The sequence below is a fragment of the Alligator sinensis genome, unplaced genomic scaffold, assembly GCF_000455745.1.
Source record: "Alligator sinensis unplaced genomic scaffold, ASM45574v1 scaffold1892_1, whole genome shotgun sequence".
Lineage (NCBI taxonomy): Eukaryota > Metazoa > Chordata > Crocodylia > Alligatoridae > Alligator > Alligator sinensis.
Window position 1 is genome coordinate 103,043 of NW_005842966.1, and position 5,131 is coordinate 108,173.

At 44.8% G+C, this 5,131-nt stretch overlaps 1 pseudogene; it reads right to left on the reverse strand.

Moving 5' to 3' along the window:
• The window catches only part of LOC106723001, a 13,981-nt pseudogene that overhangs the window by 7,804 nt on the left and 1,046 nt on the right, over positions 1-5,131 (reverse strand).

Sequence of the window (5,131 nt, forward strand, 5' to 3'; positions counted from 1 at the left end):
GGTCCACTACCCCCACAACCCCAGCTCTCCCCAGCACCCCAGATCCTTGCTCTATGTCTCCTGATCTGCTTACTTGGGGCTGAGCCCGCTGTTTGTCCCAAGGAAGCAGGCAGGGAAGGTTTAAGCTGCCTGCCCAGCCCTAACTGCTGCTGCTTTCTGGGTGGGTTCAGGCCAAACAAGAGCAGCAGCCCATCAGGAGAGACTGGGCAGGCAGGTTAACCTTTCCCTGCCTGCTCCCCAGGGGCAGGCAGCCTGGCAGCTACAAGGAACTCAGAAAGACCTCACAACAAGGCAAAATGGTATTGACACTCTGGATTCCTACTTGAAATATTTGGGCTTTTCATGTGAAATGTGTAAGCATTTGCGTATCTAACAGCACTAATAATGCTTGACACCCTGTGGCACCCTTAAAATGATCTCAGTGCCCCACGGTGCTGTGAAACCCCAGTTGAGGATCACTGCCTTAGCACTTTGGCACAGGTTTTCAAAAGCACCCATGGTTGAACTAACATAGGAAAAATAGAGAATGCTGAAGCTCAAAATCACTGGCACATTTGTATCTGTTGAAACAGTTATAACCCAAATACATTCCACACACACCTCCCCACCCTCGGCTTTTGGATGTATCTCCAGGGAGACTTTTCTGAAAAGCTCTAACAGCATGCTTCTCTGTTGACTCCTGTTGTGACATTACATGGTCATAGAACCTAGCAATGGGAAGAGAAACAATCGGTGAGATAGTTTGCATCAGGAAGACATCAGTAGGGCCCTAGCTTTTGAAAACATACTGTGATTTGTGTGCCCAGTTGGAAACCCTTAAGGAACTTGATGTTTAAAAGCACTGAGCAATGACCCACAGAAAAGGAGTCCCTTTCATGGTCTTTCAAGCTCATCATTCAAAAGCACAAGGCAGTTCAGTAGTACAGTAACCTAAATAACAGGCCCAGCCCTTGTGGAGCATCTTTGGCACAGATGAGAAGTTAACTGTCACTCTCTTCAGGTCCACAATGACATCCTTTCTCCATCCTACAAGAAAAGGTTGGTGATCTGCTACAATCCAACAGGTACAATCCCTGCCTAACCAACTTATAGTTGAATTTGTATGTAGTTGGCAAAATATTTGGCCCTAAAAGCCTGATTTTTCTTTGTGTATTGCCATCCAATAGTCATTTCACCATTGTCTGTGTAACCTTGTTCAGCATGCTTTGTGTATCCTCCAAAGGCTGGCCCAACCAGGGTATGGTTTTGACACAGCTCCATGCTATGGGAGTTAGTGCACTAGCTCAAGCTACAGTAGCTCCTAAAGTTACAAGGCCTGGATCTGGACCCTGGTTATAACCTAAATGATGGTTACATTTGCAGTAAAGAAATTGAGAAATTCGCCATATTAAAACCTGTTCTAATCTGCCATCCAATTTAGGGAAGGAGCGTCAGGGTGTTTGTGTTGCTCTGGCCTGTAAAAGGGACTTAAATCAGATGCTAATGGTTCTCTAAGAATCCTGTGCAAAGGGCGTCCCTTGATAACTGAACTGGTATTTGAGCCTTTATGTGAGCTGATCTCCAAATGCCAAGTGGATCAAGAGAGTGGTAAGAATTCACTGAGCTACAGTTATCTGCTGCTTCCCATGAACCATGAGTAGCTAAATATAAATGCAATGATTTGTATGACCCCAGAATGCAGAGGAAACAGGAGTGGCTTAAATCTCTCTCTCCCCTTCCCCACACTGCATTTTTAGGTACAGAACACTAAGAAGTGGTTTTTAAATCACTTCAGAACATCATGTGAGGACCTGCCAAACCATTTGGGTTGGAGCCAGCACTAGTCCAGTCTTTGTAATGCTTGGTGACCTAAAATGGTACACCAGGCCAAATAATCAGCTGATGCAAATCAGTGCAGCCCATCAAAGATGATAGGCTTTTCATCAGCTGCAAATACGGCCCATGGTCACATCACTATTCATTACACTATTTCCTTTGCTGTAGAAACACAAAAAATCACCATAAATAGAATGCAGTTCAACAAGGACAAGTGCAGAGTGCTATACCTAGGACATAAAAATATCCAGCACGCCTACTGTCTGGAGGAACGACCCTCTCAGCAGCACAGAAGCGGAAAGGGACCTCGGAGTCATACTGGACTCCAAGATGAACATCAGTTGTCAGTGTGACAAAATTATCAGTAAAGCTAACCACGCTTTATCGTGACAAATAGATGCAAGGATGTGATACTTCCCCCTATGTGGCTTTGGTCAGACCGCAGTTGGAGTACTGCGTCCAGTTTTGGGTGCTGTACTTTAAGAAGGATGTGGATAATAGGGGTGTGTGAAATGGGTCCTATTCGATTCAGATTCAGCCCGAATCAGGGACATTGATTCAATTTGTTGATTCAGATTGCTGACCCTGATTTGATTCAGCCAAATCCGAATCTGAAGATTCAATGCTGATTCAGAGAATCAGCGATTCAGACATAGACACAGCTTTAAGTTTTTTCTATATACCTTGAGGTACCAGCGCGGCTTGTGAATGCTGCGAAGCTGGGGCGGATGGAGCATCGCACAAGAGTGCAGAGGGCTCTCCACATGATCGGCAGCAAACCTGGAAGTGGACCAGAAGCACTTCCAGTCCACTTCCGGGTCTGCTGGAGAGACACCCTCCAAATCTTTCTGAATCTCTCTGAATTGATTCAAAGGGTTCCAATTCAATTCAGAGAGATTAAAAGGTCCTCTGATTCAATTTGGATTCAGAGATTCGGCCACTAATAGGGCCTAATCTTCGCCAGATTGAATCAGGGACCAAAGCTTCGCACAGCCCTAGTGGATAACCTCGAGAGGGTCCAGAGGACGGCCACTCATATACTTAAGGGTTTGCAGGCCAAGCCCTATGAGGAGAGACTGAGGGTGTAACAGCTGAAAATTGTGTCTAAGGTGCTTGCTGAACGCTGTGAAGATTAGACCAGGTGTTCCTTATCATTTGTTCATGTATTATAAGCTGTATGTTGCTGCTAGGAGCCTAATTAAAGTTAAAGAGTAATAAGGCCTTGTATGTTTCATAGTTTCATAGTTGGTAGGGTCAGAAGGGACCCAAGCAATCATCAAGTCCAACCCCCTGCCTTGGGCAGGAAAGAATGCTGGGGTCAAATGACCCCGGCTAGGTGATTGTCTAGCCTCTTTTTGAAGACCCCCAGGATAGGAACAAGCACCACTTCCCTTGGAAGTTGGTTCCAGATCCTAGCCACCCTGACAGTGAAGTAGTGCCTCCTGATATCTAGCCTGAATCTACTCTCGGTCAACTCATGGCTGTTGTTCCTCATTACTCCCGGTAGTGCTCAGGAGTAGTGAGGTCTAGTAAATTTAGCAAAGCCTTATAGAAGTAGTAGTAAGCTTTGTGGCACGGTTAAAATTAACCTTATCAGAAGAATGCAAAGGTTTGTACTGCTATTGGTCAGTCCTAAGGAAAGTTTGCAGTGGGGGATCTGTATGGCTGTAAGTTATCAGCATAGCTCAGAAGTTATAAATTGGCTAGCACATTCGGAAGTCATTTAGAAGGGAGATGCAGCTCTGTGAAAGAAGCTACTGATTTGAAGTTAGCTGCTGACCTGGTTTTGGTGGGCCCGTGAATCTCGAGGAGCCCAAGGACTGAATATCAGGGTTCTTCCTGGTACCCCTCGGACAGCACTGATCAGGGACGCCTGACTTCGCCGAGTTTTGCAGAAGAGGAACTTGTCATATATCAGGCATCAGAGGGGACTGCCGATAAGTTGCCGGCGTGAATTATTGTTGTCTGTCATTGTTGCCTTATTATATTACGCGTAGTTGTGTGTTTGTTAAGTCAATAAACCTTTCTTACCTTTCTACCCCCAACCACTCTCTCAATCCCGAACCCTCCGCTGGCAGCTAGGACAGAGGGACCTGGATCTCTTCAGCCTCCGCAAGAGAAGGCTGAGAGGTGATCATGTGGCCACCTACAAATTCACTGGAGGAGGTAGCAAGGATCCAGAGATGCTCTCTCTGTTCACCAGGCGCCTCTTGGGGTAACAAGGAACAACGGTCACAAACTGAAAGGGAGCAGATTTCAGCTGGACATCAGGAAGAACTTCTTCATGGTGAGGGTGGCCAGAATTTGGATTGGGCTTCCAAGGGAGGTGGTGCTCTCCCCTCCCTTGGAGGTCTTTAAGAGAAGGCTGGATAGGCATCTGGCTGGGGTCATCTGATCCCAGCACTTTTTCCTGCTCAGGGCAGGGGGTTGGACTATATGAACTGTTGAGGTTGATGACTCTGAAACTCATGCTAAGCTTGGGCCTACTCACAAAAGTTAAAATACAGGATAATAATGCTAACTGCATATTACAAGAGGATGCAAGTTCATGGCTAGGTCATCTGAGAAGGAATAATAAAGTATCTCTTCCAGCTTATCTTGCTATATTCAGAATGATTTCAAGCAGACTCTTAATTGTCTGGTGTGTAACCATATGAAATGTCTATCCTTGATTAATTAGTATGGTAAATATTTCTTTTGCGACTAACTCGTGTTTACGTGCAGGAAGAGACATTCTCCATATGTAATAGATGTCTCCTCCTGATTTAGTATGTTTTTCCTGGCTGTTAATCACTTTCTTGATATGCTTCAAACTGGATAACCTCTTGTTACCGAAGAAGGTAACTCGTTCAAATTAAAAATTTCTGATAACCAGTAATAAGCAGGTTTTTCCTGTCAATTACTGCTTGGGACTCTCTCTTGATTTACACAACTAAAACAACACTTTGAAGATGCTAAACTAAAGGTATAAAAAGGCAGTAAAACAGCAAACAGCGTGTGCGCTTCAAGAGTGAGAAATCTCTCTGAAACCAGTTGCTGCTGCTCCCGACTTACTCGAGAAGTTGAAGAGAAACAGACCGCCTCTTCGTCGCCTGTTTGGTGAGAAATCATCACCTTATAGCTAATTACTGGACTTTGATTTGGTTTGGGCTCAGTTGACTTGATTTTAAATACTTGTAGTAAATAAAGCCTTTCTGTCACTCATCGAACGAGGTGTCGTGTCAATCCCTGGGCTAGTCTGGAATCCTAGATTTTTATTGCTAACAAGGTCCCTTCCAACCCTAGCATATATGAATCTATGAAATTTAAAAATCAT